Source organism: Macaca fascicularis, chromosome 7, assembly GCF_037993035.2.
Source record: "Macaca fascicularis isolate 582-1 chromosome 7, T2T-MFA8v1.1".
Taxonomy (NCBI): domain Eukaryota; kingdom Metazoa; phylum Chordata; class Mammalia; order Primates; family Cercopithecidae; genus Macaca; species Macaca fascicularis.
In genome coordinates this window covers 112,317,396-112,337,695 of record NC_088381.1, presented here as the reverse complement: position 1 = coordinate 112,337,695, position 20,300 = coordinate 112,317,396, and the positions used below count along the sequence as shown (strand labels likewise).

Here is a 20,300-nt window from a genome sequence, read left to right as displayed (position 1 = left end):
AAAACAGAGTGAAGTGAGCAAAGAAAATCTGGGATAAAGTTCATTTAGGAATTATAATTAGGTTGATGGCAATTTATCCTAAGCAGATGTAAGTCTAATAGTGGGTAAAAAGTTCTCTGCCATTTTACAGTTAAATTATCCTACTTTCATTTATTTGAAAATTATTGAAAAATTTATATTTTTGTTCCATTATATTCATTGAATTTTGATATTAAGTAATTTGTGTATTATATTATGTAAGTTTTCTGTGACCACTTTAGTATTCCTTGAGTATTCCTTCTGTAATTCTTAGGATATTTGTAGACGATAAAATTTGGCATTTAGGTGTATGTCATACATTATTCGATATTTATTGACTGTGCATTTTTTAAGTAAGCTAGTTAATTGTGAGGTTCTTAATTGAATAATTACTTATGCTTTCTATTGTGTCTCCTACATATTACGAATATTTTCTTCATTGCATTTCATTATTGCCTACAAAACACATAAGCAGTAGGACTATTAGAGGTTTCTCATTCTTTGGAAGTCAGCATTTTTCAGTACTTTCATCTGCTAGTTTAAAATTAATTAAAACTATTAATCTATTAGCATTGTGACCAGCTACAATGATATAATTTTCCAATTTTTGTTTACTCTATTTTTACTTTGATTTCCAAATGCTATAGTCTTTAAGACAAATGCAAGTAAATAGGTGGAATTTTAAACTATGAAACTAGCATTTTGATTCCTGTCATTCCTGAGCAGGGTGACTTGAAAGTTATGCGATTTAGGTTCCTTGATCTGCCTGATAGCCTGCCTTTCTGACTAGTAGTGAAATTTATTATACGTCATGCGCCAACTTGACCCATCTTACACTGAGCTCTTTATTGCCAATATCTTTGACTATGCTGTCCTTTGTATTGAGACACATATCAGCAGGAAGTCACCCTATATATTCATCTAGAATGTTCAGAAGCTTTCTTTAAAAGATAGGATAATGGAAACACAATACATATGGATTATTAGAAATTTTACTTTTAGAGTCATTTCCATTCCAGTTTATTCTACATTGTGGGATCAAAATAAGCAGTCTTCTGCTGGAAAAAAAAAAGGAATGAATGATATTGAATTTTTATTTTCTTAATGTTTGAATCTCTGAGAGCTTTTTTGCCTTTTGGGAGTGGTTTAAAAAAACAATAAGCCTCTTGAAGCTAAAGTAGAGCAACAAAAATGCCCTAAAACTGAAAACATAGAAATATTACAAAATATATATCTTTTATTTCTATCAAATTAGTAAAAATTAAGAACTTTGTTATATTTTATGAATTTAAGTGTGTGATAAGATTTCTCACATTTACTTTTGGTTGGAATGTAAATTGCTACCATCTTTTACAAACAGCCTTAAGGTAATTAGGTATAATGTCAGGTAAAAAGCCAAGTTATAAAATTATATGGAAGATCTCCATTATGAAAAAAAACTATGAAAATAAAAAAAGTCAGTAAGGAAATACATCAAAATATAAAATGATTATTATTGAGAAGTAGGATTATGGGTAAGCTTGTTTACTTTTATACTTTCTTTTAATGTACAATTAAAGTAGATTTTTGACATTTTCCAAAAGCTAAGCATGTATAATTTTTATATTTAGAAAAATATCTAAAAACTTTATTTTTTATAAAAAGAGAAATAATGGTTTTAATGAATGTCATCCTTAGGAATAAATACATGAATGGCAGCACTGCCATACAATATAAATATTCCCTGACACTACATACTGGCTTTGGTATGATGTTTTATAATATTTCAAAGAAATGTATATTCATGGCTAAATTAAGGCAGAAAGTGCAATTTAACTTTTAAAATTCCTTAAGCAGAAACTGCAAAGTTCAGTGGGATGCTCTAGCTACCCTGTCATTATTTCACAGTAGAAATTCTTCCTCTTCTTTCTCTTTCCTTTCTTTACATATTTTTTGGGCACTGACTATGTAGATGGCATTGTATTAGATCAAGAGGATATAAAAAGATAAACAGCCCCTATCTTTTAAAAGTTTGCAATTCGTAGCATCAACACTCTTGGAAACCTACTGTATTTGAAGAAGCTAAACTCAAAGAGGATTTAAAAATAGAAAGTCTTTAGGGACAACGCATATTCAGGTTTAATTATTAAGAATATTATTTAGCCTTAAATAAGAAGGAGATCCTTGCCACAACATGGATGGACCTGGAGGACATTCTGCTAAGTAAAATAACCCAGACACAGAAAGAAAAACATTGCATGATCTCAGTTATATGAGGACTATAAGAGATATATGTATATTTTATATATATAAAATATGTATATATTATATATATATATAAAATACACAGACATAGAGAATCAAACAGTGGTTCCTGCAGGTAAGTGGTAAAAGGAGAGACAATGGGGAGACATATGTCAAAGAATACAATGTGGGATATGTAGGATAAATCAGAGATCTAATGTGTAACATGACATGCAATTCTATTATATTAGATATTTTTGTTAAATAAGTAGATTTTAGCTGATCTTGTCTTGAAACTAGGCCTCATAAAACTTAGAAACTAGGCCCCACATAGAAAAAAGTTAACACCAGGTGGCTCTGGATAGGGTCCCACCCTGCCTCGATAGGGTCCCACCCTGATAGGATCCCACCCTGCCAATTCCGGGAAACAACCCCATGGGGTCCCACCCTGCCAATTCCAGGGGTCCCACCCTGCCTCGAAGTTCCCGGAATCAGCAACTCCAAGAAAAAAAACCTCATAAGGTCCTGCTCTAACCAATTAGAACAAAACACCTTGCTCAGGCCATAGCTAGACCCAATTACCACGCGCCTAAAGCTTTGTTTGAATTTCGCGCCTTAAGCTGTGTTTGAACTTGTGTTTGCCTATATAAACAACCTGAAACAAGCACTCTGGGTCCCAGGGCCAACTTAGAGCTTGGGACCCTAGCGCGCTAGTAATAAATAACTCTCTGCTGTGAATCTTGTGTCGGTGGTCCTTCGCGGCGACCCCTGCCCAGGAGGGAATCGACAGTTCGGTTCCAACATTTGGTGCGTTGGCCGGGAAGTGGGGTCGTCCGAGGACCCCCGACCCATCCGGCGGAGACCCATCTGGCCCGGGCCACGGACTGCTGACTGAACGGACCTACCAGGTACTTTCGTTTTGTTCTGTCTGTCTTGCCGGCTAACTCTGAACTCTGGGGAGTACTCCTTCTGAATTAAGTGGGGAAGGGGGACAGACGTGTCCCGCACCTTCCCACTTGCACCCTGGGGGACGCCCTGGCGGTAGTCTGGGAGAAGGCTAACGACTCAGTTAGCCTCTTCAAATCTGTAGGCAGGCCGCCCCTGCCGTCTGAATATTTTGTGATCTTGTGGCGCCACTCTCTGGCCGCGCGGCTTCTCCTTACTTGTCTGGTCTTTGTTTTTGTTTCTTTTGTTTTGTCCTTGTTATCCGTGGACGAAATGGGACAGACGTTGACGACTCCTTTGTCTCTAACCCTGACTCACTTCCCTGACGTCCGGGCTCGAGCCCACCACCTCTCTGTAGAAGTCCGTAAGGGACGATGGAAAACATTCTGCTCGTCCGAATGGCCAACCCTCCATGGGGAATGGCCCCGGGACGGAACATTTAACCTCTCAATTATCTTGCAGGTTAAAGCAAAAGTGATGGATCCTGGGCCACTCGGACACCCGGACCAGGTGGCCTACATAATTATTTGGGAGGATCTGGTCCGAAATCCTCCCTCTTGGGTGAAACCCTTCCTCCATCCCCCTTCCCCATCCCAATCTACCCTCCTTGCCTTAGAAGCCCCAAAGAATCGGAATCCAGACCCGCCTAAGCCAGTCCTCCCAGATGAACCCCAGAGGGATCTCCTCCTTCTTGACCCCCTGCCTCCTCCACCTCAGAACCCCCTTCTGGGACCTCCACCTTACGCTTCACCCTTGCCCCCTGTCTTGTCCCCAGCTCTTTCCTCTACCACCTCGGCCCCTACCCTTTCTCCAACTTCTCCCTCGGCCCCTCCCTCCACCCCGTCTCCTTCTCCAGCCCCGCCCAAACTCACTCCTCGGACGCCGCCGCCGACACCTCCTCGTCTCCGCTTGCGGCGGACTGAGGACCCAGAGGGCCCTTCTACTTGGCAATCCTCCCTTTTTCCCCTCCGTACTGTCAATCGCACGGTCCAGTACTGGCCCTTCTCTGCCTCTGACCTCTACAACTGGAAAACCCATAACCCTTCCTTTTCCCAAGACCCCCAGGCCCTAACCTCGTTAATAGAATCCATTCTCCTCACTCACCAGCCCACTTGGGATGATTGCCAGCAACTTTTGCAGGTCCTCCTAACCACTGAAGAAAGGCAGCGAGTCCTCCTGGAGGCCCGGAAAAATGTGCCAGGACCAGGAGGCCTCCCAACCCAACTTCCCAATGAAATAGACGAGGGATTTCCCCTCACCCGCCCAGACTGGGACTATGAAACGGCACCAGGTAGGGAGAGTCTCCGAATCTATCGCCAGGCTCTGTTGGCGGGTCTCAAAGGGGCAGGAAAGCGCCCCACAAATTTGGCCAAGGTAAGGACCATAACTCAGGAAAGGGATGAAAGCCCGGCAGCTTTCATGGAAAGGCTTCTGGAAGGATTCCGAATGTATACCCCATTCGATCCAGAGGCCCTAGAACATAAGGCTACCGTAGCTATGGCATTCATAGACCAAGCTGCATTAGATATAAAAGGAAAACTCCAAAGGCTAGATGGAATCCAAACCTATGGATTACAGGAATTGGTTAGGGAGGCAGAAAAAGTATATAATAAGAGAGAAACCCCTGAGGAAAGGGAAGCCAGGTTAGCAAAGGAACAGATGGAGCGAGAGGATCGTAGGGACCGAGTGAGAAATAAGCATTTAACAAAAATCCTGGCGGCAGTTGTAAAAGAGAAAGGACCAGGGAGAGAGGGAGAAAAGCGAAGGCGGCCAAAAGTGGAAAAAGACCAGTGTGCCTATTGCAAAGAACGGGGACATTGGATTAAAGATTGCCCCAAGCGTCCTAAAGACCAAAAGAAACCTGCCGCTGTCCTCACCCTAGGTGAAGATAGCGAATAGGGGTGTCAAGGCTCTGGAGCCCCCCCCGAGCCCCGGCTAACTCTCTCTGTAGGGGGGCAACCCACCACCTTCTTGGTGGACACAGGCGCCCAACATTCAGTTTTGACAAAGGCAGACGGGCCCCTGTCTTCCCGCACATCCTGGGTCCAGGGGGCAACAGGGGGAAAATTGCACAAGTGGACTAACCACCGGACAGTTAATCTTGGACAAGGAATGGTGACACATTCCTTCTTGGTGGTACCTGAATGCCCCTACCCCCTCCTAGGGCGAGATCTTCTGACCAAGCTCGGAGCCCAAATCCATTTCTCCGAGACAGGGGCCCAGGTATTAAATCGGGACGGTCAGCCCATCCAAATCTTAACTGTGTCTTTGCAAGATGAGCATCGGCTTTTCGACGCTCCGGTTATCACTAGCCTCCCTGATATTTGGTTGCAAGATTTTCCCCAAGCTTGGGCGGAAACGGGAGGACTCGGGCTAGCTAAGTATCAAGCCCCAATCATAATTGATTTAAAGCCCACAGCGGTGCCCGTGTCTATCAAGCAATATCCCATGAGCCGAGAGGCTCATATAGGAATTCGGCAGCACATCAACAAATTTCTAGAACTCGGAGTGTTGCGACCTTGTCACTCGCCCTGGAACACTCCTCTTTTGCCAGTAAAAAAGCCTGGTACTCAGGATTACAGGCCTGTCCAAGACTTGAGAGAAATCAACAAAAGAACCATAGACATCCATCCCACGGTCCCTAATCCTTACAACTTACTCAGCACCTTAAAACCAGGCTATGACTGGTATACAGTATTAGATTTAAAAGATGCTTTCTTCTGTTTACCTCTGGCCCCCCAAAGCCAAGAACTCTTTGCCTTTGAGTGGAAGGATCCTGAGAAAGGAATTTCAGGCCAATTGACCTGGACCCGGCTTCCCCAAGGATTCAAGAACTCTCCCACTCTCTTCGATGAGGCTCTTCATCGAGACCTGACTGACTTCCGGACCCAAAATCCAGACGTGACTCTACTCCAGTATGTGGATGACCTCCTCTTGGCTGCTCCTACAAAGGAAATCTGTATACAAGGTACCAGGCATCTACTCCAGGCACTGGGTGAAAAAGGATACCGGGCATCCGCCAAGAAGGCACAGCTCTGTCAGACCAAGGTAACATATCTGGGGTATATCCTGAGTGAAGGGAAAAGGTGGCTCACCCCTGGGCGCATAGAGACAGTGGCTCGCCTTCCACCACCACGAAATCCCAGGGAGGTACGTGAATTCTTGGGAACTGCTGGGTTCTGTCGCTTGTGGATACCCGGTTTTGCTGAACTGGCCGCCCCCCTTTATGCACTCACCAAGGAGAGCACCCCTTTCACCTGGCAGACAGAGCATCAATTGGCTTTTGAGGCACTAAAACAAGCACTCTTGTCTGCCCCGGCCCTTGGGTTACCGGACACCTCAAAGCCCTTTACCCTCTTCCTGGACGAGAGGCAAGGAATTGCCAAAGGGGTCTTGACCCAAAAATTAGGGCCTTGGAAAAGACCGGTAGCATACCTGTCTAAGAAGCTAGACCCTGTAGCGGCTGGCTGGCCCCCGTGTCTCCGTATCATGGCAGCCACCGCTATGCTGGTCAAGGACTCTGCTAAGTTAACCCTTGGGCAGCGACTGACTATTATTACCCCACATGCTCTAGAGGCCATAGTGCGGCAGCCCCCGGACCGGTGGATAACCAACGCACGCCTAACCCACTACCAGGCCCTCCTACTGGACACGGACCGCGTCCAGTTTGGCCCTCCGGTCACCCTAAACCCTGCTACGCTGCTGCCGGTACCGGAAGACCAACCAAGCCCACACGATTGTCGGCAAGTACTGGCTGAGACCCATGGAACACGGGAAGACCTTAAAGACCAAGAACTCCCAGACGCGGATCACACCTGGTACACAGACGGCAGCAGTTACCTTGACTCAGGTACCCGGAGGGCGGGAGCGGCGGTAGTAGATGGCCACAACACCATTTGGGCACAATCACTACCTCCTGGCACGTCTGCACAGAAGGCTGAGTTAATAGCACTAACCAAGGCCCTAGAGCTGTCCAAGGGAAAGAAAGCTAACATTTATACTGATAGCCGGTATGCCTTTGCAACGGCTCATACTCATGGAAGTATCTATGAAAGAAGAGGTCTCCTAACCTCAGAAGGAAAGGAAATCAAGAACAAAGCTGAAATAATTGCCTTATTGAAAGCCCTTTTTCTTCCTCAAGAAGTGGCTATAATTCACTGCCCCGGGCATCAGAAAGGACAGGATCCAGTCGCAGTAGGAAACAGACAGGCTGACCAAGTAGCCAGGCAAGCCGCCATGGCGGAAGTACTGACCCTAGCCACAGAACCTGACGAAACCAGCCACATAACTATTGAACATACTTATACCCCAGAAGACCAGGAAGAAGCAAAGGCCATAGGGGCTATAGAAAACAAAGACACTAAAAACTGGGAAAAAGGAGGGAAAATAGTCCTTCCCCAAAAGGAGGCCCTGGCAATGATCCAGCAGATGCATGCCTGGACACACTTGAGTAATCGAAAGCTAAGATTACTGATTGAAAAAACTGACTTTCTAATCCCAAAGGCAAGTACCCTCGTAGAACAAGTGACATCTGCCTGTAAGGTCTGTCAGCAGGTAAACGCTGGGGCTACCCGAGTGTCAGAAGGAAAACGAACTCGTGGTAACCGCCCAGGAGTCTATTGGGAAATAGACTTCACTGAAGTAAAACCTCACTATGCTGGATATAAGTACTTACTAGTGTTTGTAGATACCTTTTCAGGATGGGTAGAAGCCTACCCCACCCGGCAAGAAACGGCACACATAGTAGCCAAGAAAATTTTGGAAGAAATCTTTCCTAGATTCGGACTTCCCAAGGTAATTGGGTCAGATAACGGGCCGGCCTTCGTTTCTCAGGTAAGTCAGGGGCTCGCCAGGATATTGGGGATTAATTGGAAATTACATTGTGCCTATAGACCCCAGAGCTCAGGACAGGTAGAAAGAATGAATAGAACAATAAAAGAGACCCTTACTAAATTGACCTTAGAGACTGGTTTAAAAGATTGGAGACGCCTCCTATCCTTAGCTCTGTTAAGGGCCCGGAATACACCTAACCGTTTTGGGCTCACTCCATATGAAATCCTCTACGGAGGACCTCCCCCTTTGTCAACCTTGCTTAATTCCTTCTCCCCCTCCGATCCTAAGACTGACCTACAGGCCCGGCTAAAAGGACTCCAAGCAGTACAGGCCCAAATCTGGGCCCCCTTGGCAGAACTGTACCAACCAGGACATCCACAGACCAGTCACCCCTTCCAGGTGGGAGACTCTGTCTACGTTAGACGGCATCGCACTCAAGGACTAGAGCCTCGGTGGAAAGGACCCTACATTGTTCTCCTGACCACACCCACAGCCATAAAGGTGGACGGAATCTCCACTTGGATCCACGCATCCCACGCCAAGGCTGCTCCAGGGACGCCCGGACCAACACCACCTGAGACATGGAAACTCCGACGCTCCGAAGACCCGCTCAAGATAAGACTCTCTCGTATCTAGCCCCTTGCTTGTTACTAGCCCTCCTTCCCTGCGTCGCTGGCAGTAATAACCCCCACTGGCCATATAACCTGACCTGGCAGGTGATTGATTTTAGTACTCATGAAGTCTTAGATAAAACCTCAAAAATTGCTCCTATGGGGACTTGGTTCCCTGACCTCTATTTCAACCTAGACAAAATAGCAAAAATAGATGACATGGAAGGGGGAGAATGGAGAAAACAGGCTAGAAGGGTGTCCGTAAGCCGGAACGGGTTCTATGCCTGTCCCGGATTCAGGACAGGAGAAATGAAAAAAACTTGTGGAGAAATAGATGCCCTGTTTTGCGCTAGTTGGTCCTGTATAACTACTAATGATGGAGAATGGAAATGGGCCACAAAACCCTGGTACATAACCATGTCCTTTGTCCAGCGCTGCACCAGAACCCGATATTCAAAAACTTGCAATCTGGTCCGCATCAAGTTTGAAGATGCAGCAAAATCTGATAACCGTTGGATATCCGGGTTAATATGGGGCCTATATTTATACCAAAAGCCACTGTATGGAATCCCTATCCAAATCAAATTAATAGTCAACCCTATCACAGCCCCTGTCGCAGTAGGACCAAACCAAGTTTTATCAGAAACAAGGAAGCCCCTGGTTCCTGCACCAAGAGAGCCCCAACCAAGAGCTCCTAAAAGCACTTCCCCGCCTCTAATCTCCACCTCCTCTAAATACACACCTTCAACCCAAACCGTCACCCGCGGGCCCCTTAACCTGGGAATAGGTGACAGGCTCCTAAATCTCATAAAGGGCTCCTACTTCGCTTTAAACCAGACAAAGCCAGAATTTACATCCTCTTGCTGGCTATGTCTGGCAACAGGCCCCCCTTACTATGAAGGCATTGCCTCCACTAATAATTTCACTAACTCCGCCAATCCTACTGGATGCGCATGGGAACAACAAAGAAAACTAACCCTGGCTGAAGTTTCTGGGTCAGGAACCTGCATAGGCCAGGTGCCCCCTAGTCATCAGCATCTTTGTAATGTAACCTTGACAGTACCCAGCTCCAATCACTATCTGGTCCCCTCCGAGACGGACTGGTGGGCTTGCAACACTGGGCTCACCCCCTGTATATCCACAGCCGTTTTTAGCAGTGGCACCCACTATTGCGTGTTGGTACAAGTTGTTCCCCGAGTATACTATCACTCTGGAGACTCCTTTGATCTCCGATATGAGCAAAAAACTCATACTAGACCAAAGAGAGAACCTATCTCCCTCACCCTCGCCGTAATGTTAGGAATTGGGGTAGCGGCTGGAGTTGGGACCGGGACAGCAGCCCTAGTGCATGGTAACCATCATCTGCAACAACTTAGAGTAGCCATAGATGAAGACCTTAGAGCCATAGAACAATCTATCACAAAACTTGAAGAGTCCTTGACTTCTCTGTCTGAAGTTGTATTACAAAACCGACGAGGACTAGAAATTGTCTTTCTGAAAGAGGGTGGGCTCTGTGCAGCCCTGAAAGAGCAATGTTGTTTTTATGCAGATCATTCAGGAGTAGTTAAAGATTCTATGGCAAAACTGAGAGAAAGATTAGACAAGAGAAAAAAAGAGAGAGAATCTCAGCAAAATTGGTTTGAAAATTGGTACAACCAATCCCCTTGGCTTAGCACCCTAATCTCCACCATCTTAGGACCCCTCATCCTGCTTATGCTCATCCTGACTTTCGGGCCATGCATACTCAACCGCTTACTCACCCTTATTAAAAATAGATTAAACATAGTACATGCTATGGTTCTGACCCAACAATACCAGACCCTCAGGACTGAAGAAGAGGCTCAAGATTGAGCCTCTGACACAAAAAGAGGAGGGAATGAAACTAGGCCTCATAAAACTTAGAAACTAGGCCCCACATAGAAAAAAGTTAACACCAGGTGGCTCTGGATAGGGTCCCACCCTGCCTCGATAGGGTCCCACCCTGATAGGATCCCACCCTGCCAATTCCGGGAAACAACCCCATGGGGTCCCACCCTGCCAATTCCAGGGGTCCCACCCTGCCTCGAAGTTCCCGGAATCAGCAACTCCAAGAAAAAAAACCTCATAAGGTCCTGCTCTAACCAATTAGAACAAAACACCTTGCTCAGGCCATAGCTAGACCCAATTACCACGCGCCTAAAGCTTTGTTTGAATTTCGCGCCTTAAGCTGTGTTTGAACTTGTGTTTGCCTATATAAACAACCTGAAACAAGCACTCTGGGTCCCAGGGCCAACTTAGAGCTTGGGACCCTAGCGCGCTAGTAATAAATAACTCTCTGCTGTGAATCTTGTGTCGGTGGTCCTTCGCGGCGACCCCTGCCCAGGAGGGAATCGACAGTTCGGTTCCAACAGTCTCAAAAAAAGTAACTATGTAAAATGATGAATATGTTGATCTGCTTCACTATAGTAACCATTTATCTATATGTACGCCATACATCATGTTGTAAATCTCAAATATACACAATAAAATTTATTTTAAAAAGAATCTCAGAATCAAGACATACAACTGTTTTCTTTGTCTAATTTACTTAAGACTGACTTTATAATCTATTAGCTCAACTAGGAGAGCTGTTGACTTGCTGGAATGACGTGACGCAGGATTTTTTTCTTGGTCACTTTGCAAACTGGGGATCTCCAGCTGGTGATGCCTCATCTGGACTTTGCTTGACCATAGCTTTCTGCTGCAGGAGATGGCCTGCCCACTCAGTCTACCCTACCCGAGTCTGGCTTATGCAATGGTTCCCCAGTTCCCGAACCATAACCAAGAAGAGTGAGCATTTGCTGACATTGAAGGGTAAGCAAGGCAGGCAGTTTTATTGAGTAATAAAACAGCTTTCAGTGGAAAGGGGATACAGGCGATGGGGTCCCCCTAGCTGAAGGCAGAAAAGTCCTCTCAATATAGCTGAGTCTGGGGCTTTTTATGGGCTTAGAATCGGGGAGGGGGAGGCTTTAGGTAGTACTGGAAAAAGCAACATTCATTGATTAAAAGACATTATTCAGAAAGAATCAATCAGGAAGCAGTGGGGCAAAGAGGAAGAGAAGTTCTCACTCTCAGTTGTGGGTTTCATAGTACCAGCAGTTCGGTCTTTCAGCCTTCAGGCTGTTTCTGGCTTGAAGGTGGGTTTCAACGGGGATCTGCCCCTATCTGCCTACCATTTGGCTGCTTCCTGTTGCTATCAGAAACAGATAACCTTGTTTCTTCCTGAATTATAAAGAGTGGGATTGAAGGACCACAGGGGATAGAATTTTGAAACAGTTTCTCTGATGTGACATTAATGACTCTTTTTTTTTTTTCCTAAAGTAAAAATAAATTTAAAGGGATTTGGAAAAGGGAAATAGTACAAATCTTTTCACAGTTGTTGTATATCACATAATCTAATAATTTTAGCAAGATATTTGGAGAACTTTTTATCTTGTGGATATTTATCTTCTTAGACTCAAATGAATTTAGCAACATAGCAACACAAAAAGCAGTGCAAAATCACTCAGGTGACCAGCAGGCAATGAAAGCATGTTCTACAAATCCTTGTGATTATCCCCCTTTGTCTTCTTTATTATTTTCTGTCTTCCTATGCTGTTAAAAGGATTCCCTTACTCAACACTACAATACAGCTCATTTATGTAAAATCAACTACCATTGCTAATTTCAAATGCAAAACACATATGCACTGAGGGGAGACCTCAGGGATAACATCTTTATCTTAAGTTTTATAGAGCCCAAGGCTTTTTTATCTTTTAATTCTCTATGCAGCAGCTGCACTTATCTTTCATGGACAGATTTGAAATGTAATGGAAATGCTAACAAATTTGCCACTATATAACCTTTTCAGTATCATTAAGAATTAGAATGAGTCACTCATTTCCTTATATTATTCACACACAATTGTGGTCATTACTGACCCCTTAATTATAGCTATTAGCCACCATAAAATTTCAAAGTACTTTTCAACTTTCCTCTTATTTGCAAGCCAAGTATTTTACTTCAGGGGTACCAATATTACTGCTTCAATATTGAAGTATATATCTTTAGTAGCTAAATTTGGTGTGAATCCACTCATAAAAAGGTAGATATCAATGAAGAAATGTCTCAGTGTTCTTCATACCCTCACTATCCTTACAAAATATTCATTTTACCTAATAATAATATAAAAAATACATATATTTTTAAAAATCAGATAAATGCTTAGAAGTCAGAGTCCTTATAGATGCACATATGATCAATTATACTGCTACTTAGTTCCTTTTTTATTAACTTGTTTACTATTAGAATGCTTGGATGGAAATTACCATTTAAAACATTTGCTTGTATAGGGGATGATAATAATAGCTAACATTTATTTTGTACTTACCATGTAAAGACATTATGTTGCCTTACTTGGAATATATTTTTAATTCACATAGTAATTGTAATATATGATGTTAAATGATCTGCCCCAATTTGCATAGGTAGAAACCAACATAACTAGGACTTGAAACTGTATTTCTGAGTGGCTTCTGAAGCAGCTGCTCCCAGTGCACATATTTAAACACTATACTATAATTTGGCCATTATTTATCTCTCTATCTAGGTGCCTCTAAGGAAAAACATAAATTTTTTACTGACATTTTAGAGCCATATTTTGCCAGTTCATTATTTTCTTTGTATCCTTCAAATTTTGACTTTATTATGTATTTATAAGATTTAATAATGGTATTAGGTCTAACATTTAAGTCTCTAATCCATCTTGAATTAATTTTTGTATAAGGAGTAAGGAAAGGATCCAGTTGCAGCTTTCTACTTATGGCTAGCCAATTTTCCCAGCACCATTTATTAAATAGGGAATCCTTTCCCCATTTCTTGTTTCTCTCAGGTTTGTCAAAGATCAGATGGCTGTAGATGTGTGATATTATTTCTGAGGACTCTGTTCTGTTCCATTGGTCTATATCTCTGTTTTGGTACCAGTACCATGCTGTTTTGGTTACTGTAGCCTTGTAGTATAGTTTGAAGTCAGGTAGCGTGATGCCTCCAGCTTTGTTCTTTTGACTTAGGATTGCCTTGGAGATGCGGGCTCTTTTTTGATTCCATATGAACTTTAAAGCAGTTTTTTCCAATTCTGTGAAGAAACTCATTGGTAGCTTGATGGGGATGGCATTGAATCTATAAATTACCTTGGGCAGTATGGCCATTTTCACGATATTGATTCTTCCTATCCATGAGCATGGTATGTTCTTCCATTTGTTTGTGTCCTCTCTGATTTCACTGAGCAGTGGTTTGTAGTTCTCCTTGAAGAGGTCCTTTACATCCCTTGTAAGTTGGATTCCTAGGTATTTGATTCTCTTTGAAGCAATTGTGAATGGAAGTTCATTCCTGATTTGGCTCTCTGTTTGTCTGTTACTGGTGTATACCATAAAAATCCTAGAGGAAAACCTAGGTAGTATCATTCAGGACATAGGCATGGGCAAAGACTTCATGTCTAAAACACCAAAAGCAACGGCAGCAAAAGCCAAAATTGACAAATGGGATCTAATTAAACTAAAGAGCTTCTGCACAGCAAAAGAAACTACCATCAGAGTGAACAGGCAACCTACAGAATGGGAGAAAAATTTTTGCAATCTACTCATCTGACAAAGGGCTAATATCCAGAACCTACAAAGAACTCAAACAAATTTACAAGAAAAAAACAAACAACCCCATCAAAAAGTGGGCAAAGGATATGAACAGACATTTCTCAAAAGAAGACATTCATACAGCCAACAGACACATGAAAAAATGCTCATCATCACTGGCCATCAGAGAAATGCAAATCAAAACCACAATGAGATACCATCTCACACCAGTTAGAATGGCAATCATTAAAAAGTCAGGAAACAACAGGTGCTGGAGAGGATGTGGAAAAATAGGAATGCTTTTACACGGTTGGTGGGATTGTAAACTAGTTCAAGCATCATGGAAAACAGTATGGCGATTCCTCAAGGATCTAGAACTTGATGTACCATATGACCCAGCCATCCCATTACTGGGAATATACCCAAAGGATTATAAATTATGCTGCTATAAAGACACATGCACACGTATGTTTATTACAGCACTATTCACAATAGCAAAGACTTGGAATCAACCCAAATGTCCATCAGTGACAGATTGGATTAAGAAAATGTGGCACATATACACCATGGAATACTATGCAGCCATAAAAAAGGATGAGTTTGTGTCCTTTGTAGGGACATGGATGCAGCTGGAAACCATCATTCTTAGCAAACTATCACAAGAACAGAGAACCAAACACCGCATGTTCTCACTCATAGGTGGGAACTGAACAATGAGATCACTTGGACTCAGGAAGGGGAACATCACACACCGGGGCCTATCATGGGGAGGGGGGAGGGGGGAGGGATTGCATTGGGAGTTATACCTGATGTAAATGACGAGTTGATGGGTGCAGCACACCAACATGGCACAAGTATACATATGTAACAAACCTGCACGTTATGCACATGTACCCTACAACTTAAAGTATAATAATAATAAATAAAAAAAAAATGTAAAATAAAATAAAAAAAAGATTTAATAATTTATGTAATTGCTTATCTTTGTACTCCCAGTGCATAGCACAATTCCTGGCAAACTATCAATACTTAGTAAATATTTATTGAATGAATAGATTTGCATATTATTTTTATTTAAAAATACATCAACCTATGCATTTAATTTTGTTAATACCTATGATCAAATAACAGTTTGAGAAAACCAATCAGTAACATTATCCGAAGTCAATAAATCCAGTTCTTATACACCAGGTTCAATACCTTCACTGTATTTATTCCTTGATATGGTTGCACCATAATTAATTTACTCAATCCCCTGTATTTGAAATTTTTTTTTTTTTTTTTTTTTTTTTTTTTTTTTTTTTTTTTTTGAGACGGAGTCTTGCTTTGTCGCCCAAACCGGAGTGCAGTGGCCGGATCTCAGCTTACTGCAAGCTCCGCCTCCCGGGTTTACGCCATTCTCCTGCCTCAGCCTCCCGAGTAGCTGGGACTACAGGCGCCCGCCACCTCGCCCGACTTGTTTTTGTATTTTTTAGTAGAGACGGGGTTTCACCGTGTTAGCCAGGATGGTCTCGATCTCCTGACCTCGTGATCGGCCCGTCTCGGCCTCCCAAAGTGCTGGGATTACAGGCTTGAGCCACCGCGCCCGGCCTTGTATTTGAAATTTTAAGTGGTTCCCCAATTTCTGGCATTTGTGTCAATGTTTGAAGGCATATTCCTATACTTAGTTTTTTATATATAGCTCTAACTATTTAAAAAAGGTCATTGCTATGTCAATAGGAATGTACATTTTCAATAGACATTGGTAAACGTCTATAAAGATATACCAACAGAAAAAGAGCATAATTAGATCAAAGAATTTTTTTTTTTTTTTTTGCCACAAAAGGCTTATTACAAGCCACCTAACCCATGTGTAAGAGTTTATGGATACTATGATGAATAGAGATTTCACATCTCTTATAATTACCTTCAGAAGTGGACATAGGATATATAAAAACACATGAAGCTCAAAAAAAAAAAAATAAGAAAACAAACCATCCAATTAAAACATGGGCAAAATTTTGAATAGACATTTTTATGTCATTTTTGAATAGACATTCTTATGTCACCAGAGAAGACATAAGAATGATAAATAAACATATCAAAAGGTGTTCAACATAGTCATTAGGAGAATAAAAGTTAAAATCACAATGAGATACCAGTACACAACAAATTAAAATAGTTAAAACAAAATAAGACCAAACAATAAAAAACTGACAATAGCAATACCTGGTGAAGTTGTGGAACAACTGAAACTTTCATTCATGGCTAGTGGGAATGCAAAATGATACATCTACCTTGGAAAACAGGCAGAAGTTATATATATTTGTACCACATCATCTCGAAATCTACTCTTGGGTGTTGCCAAACAGAAATGAAAGCTTCTGTGTGCAAGAAAACCTTGAATGTTTATAGCAGCTTTACTCATAATTGCCCCAAACTGGAAACAACCTGATGTTCTTCACTATGTAAATGGATAAACTAAGCATGGTACATCCATACAATAAGATACTACTCAGAAATAAAAAGAATTGATACATATCAATAACATGATGGATCTCAAATGAATTATGTCAAGTGAAATGAGTCAGACATAAGAGGCTACATGTTGTGGGATATTCTCTATCTGTGTGTCTCTGTGTGTGTTTATAACATTTCTCTCTTTGCACACATAGACACACACACAGACACACACACACATAACATTTTGGAAAAAGGTAAAACTACAAACACAGGAAATATCAGTGGGTTTCAAGGATTTGGGGTATGTGACTATGAGGCAGCATGGAACGGTTTTCTTCAGCTGGCAGAACTATTCTATATCTTGACTATGGTGGTTATTACATTACTTGCATTCATCAAAACTCACAGACCTCTACACCAAAAAAGTGAATTTACTGTATGTAATTTAAAACTGACATAGTTTGCATGTTTGTCCCTGCCCATATCTCATGTTGCATTATAACTCTCAATGCTGGAGATAGGGCCTGGTGGACGGTGTTTGGATCATGGGGGTGGATCCCTCATGGCTGAGTGGTGTCTTTGTGATAATGAATAAGTTCTCATGAGATCTGGTCATTTAAAAGCATGTGACACTTCTCCCCTCAACTTGCTCCTGCTTTCGCCATGTGATGCTTTTGCTCCCCCTTCACCTTCTGCCATGATTGTAAGCTTCTTGAGGCCTCTCCAGAAGCTGAGCAGATGCCAACACCATGCATCCTATAAAACCTGCAGAACCATGAGCCAATCAAAACTCTTTTCTTTACAAATTACCCAGTCTCAGATATTTCTTTATGGCAGTGTAAGAAAAAAATAATATGAAAAATTGATACCAAGAGTGGAGTATTGTAAAGTTAGCTGAAAATATGAGAGCAGCTTTGGAACTGGATAATGAGCAGAGGATGGAAGAGTTTAGAGGGCCCAGAAGAAGATAGGAAGATGAGGGAAAGTTTGGAACTTCCTAGAGGCTGGTTCAATAGTTGTGACCAAAATGCTGATAGTGATGTTAACAGTGAAGTCCAGGCTGCTGAGATCTTGGATGGAAATGAGGAACTTTTTGGAAACTGAAGCAAAGGTCACACGTGTTATGCCTTGGCAAATAACTTGTTTGCATTCTGTTGATGCCTTAGGGATCTGTGGAAGTTTGAACTTCAAAGTGATGATTTAGGATATCTGACAGAAGAAATTACTAAGCAGCAAAGCATTCAAGAGGTGGCCAGCTGCTTCTACAACCTATGCTCAGGTAAGGCAAATAAATGACTTACAGATTGAATTTAGATATAAATAGGAAGCAGAGCATAAGGGTTTGGAAAATGTAACGTCTAGCCATGTGGCAGAGAAAGAAAAAGCTTTTTGTTGGGGAGGATTCCAACCACTTGCTAGATATATTCATGTACCTGAAAAGGAGTTAAGTGTTAATAGTCAAGACAATGGGAAAATATTTTGAAGGCATTTCAGAAATCATTGTAGCATCCCCTTCCATCACAGGCCCTGACGCCTAAGAGGATTGAATGGTTTTATGGGTCAGGCCCAGGACCTTACTACCCCAAGCAGCCTTGGGACACTGCTCCCTGCATTTTGGTCATTCTGGCTTCAGCCAAGGCTCAAAGGGGCTTAGCTACTGCCCTAGTGGCTGCTCCAGCTCCAGAGAGTGCAAGTCATAAGGCTTGGTGGCTTCCGTGTGGTGTTAAGCCTGCAGGCACACAGAATGCAAGAGTGAAGAATGCTTGGCAGTCTCTGCCTAGATTTCAGAGGCTGTATGAGAAGCCTGCAGCAGGGGCAGAGCCCTCTGTTAGGGCAGTATAGGGGGAAATGTGGCATTGGAGCCCGCACAAAGAGTCCCCATGAGGGCACTGCCTAATGGAGCTGTGAAAAGGGAGCCACCATTCTGCAGATGCCACAGTGGTAGATCCAGCATCTTGCACCCACAGCGTGGAAAAGCCACAGGCACTCAATTTCAACCTGTGAGAGCACCCATGGGGGCAAAACCCTGCAAAGCCACAGGGACGGGAGCTGTTCAAGGTCTTGGGAGCCCATCCCTTGCACCAGTGTACCCTGGATGTGAGACATGGAGTCAAAAGAGATTATTTTGGAGCTTTCAGATTCAATGACTGCCCTGTTGCGACTTTGAACTTTTGAGTTAATGCTGGGATTAGTTAAGACTTTGGGGGACTGTTGGAAAGGTATGATTGTATTTTGCAGGGACATGAGATTTGGGAGGAGCCATGGATGGAATGATAAAGTTTGGATATTTGTTGCTGCCCAAATCTCATGTTGAATAGCAATCCCTAGTGCTGGATATAGGGCCTGGTAGGAGGTATTTGGACCATGGTAATGGACCCTTATGGCTTGGTGCTGTTTTTGGAAAAATGAGTGAATTCTCCTGAGATCTGGTCATTTAAACTGTGTGGCACCTCCCCCTCCAACTCTCTTTCTTACTCCTGCTTTCACCACATGATATACTTGCTCCACCTTCACCTTCTGCCATGATTGTAAACTTCCTGAGGATTCCCCAGAAGCTCAGCAGATATCATCACTATGCATCCTGTAAAACCAGAAGAATCATGAGCCAATTAAACTTAAAAAAAAAAATTACCCAGTCTCAGGAATTTCTTTATAGCAATACAAGAATGGGCTAATACAAACAAAATTCAAAAAGTAAAAGCAGTGAGCAGAGGGTAGCCATATCACATGCTACCTTTGACAACTACAGGGCATTAAACATGCATGATGTGACCTACTATATGCAAGTGTGCATGTGTGTGGGTATATACATATGCACGTGTGCTTATTATTACTAACATTGCTTTGCAGCTTCTGGATTTAGGTTATAAAAGGTGGTTATCCTAGTTCTGGCCTGTATTGTTTTCCATTTTGACCCAGATTGAAAATCATTTATTTATTGTCAATTTGGATTTTTTGCTGGTAAAATTAGTCTTGATGCACTCTTCTCGTATTACAGAGAAGGAAATGCTTATCTAGGTTGGTCAAGGGACTTTCTTTGGGGTCAGAGTCTGAAATAGATTTAACTTATTTATTTTCCCATGGGTCAATTTTTCTATTTTAGCATGGTTATATAGGACTGCAAATGTATCAATATTGCTCATAGTGCCTCTCTTTGAATATCTCATAATTTGTATGTTTTGTCATACACATTTGGAAATATAAAATTGTTCTTTACTTAAAGACAAGATTACATAGCTACAGTCTTAATGGAATTACGTGTAACAACTCATTTAAGTTCCTCTAAAGAAAGATACTTTTAAATTAAGATCATATAATTGCCATTTTACTTGTCTTAAATTAAACTAGATCAACCCACATATGAAAAACATTAGAAATAAAACTGTGTATCACTGTTTACTTTAGATATTTCTTACTTAGTTTTTACTTTTTGATTTGACTTCATATTTTTATGTGTTACTCTTTTACACATTTAGATTGTGGAGTTTAGTCAAAACCTTGGCTGAAAGGCATACCCAAAATAGCCCTTTAGAAGGTGTACCTCCATTAATCATTCTGAAGGGATTAGAATATTTTATATATATATATATTCTATATATAATAC

General features: G+C 42.2%; 1 long non-coding RNA gene across 2 annotated transcripts in view; it reads left to right on the top strand.

Moving 5' to 3' along the window:
* The window catches only part of LOC123574517 (uncharacterized), a 226,390-nt gene that overhangs the window by 70,444 nt on the left and 135,646 nt on the right, over nt 1-20,300 (top strand). For both annotated transcript variants that reach the window (XR_006699523.3, XR_010588457.2), the window contains exon 2: nt 17,863-17,975. This is a non-coding gene — a long non-coding RNA (uncharacterized lncRNA). The remainder of the gene's footprint in view (nt 1-17,862; nt 17,976-20,300) is intronic.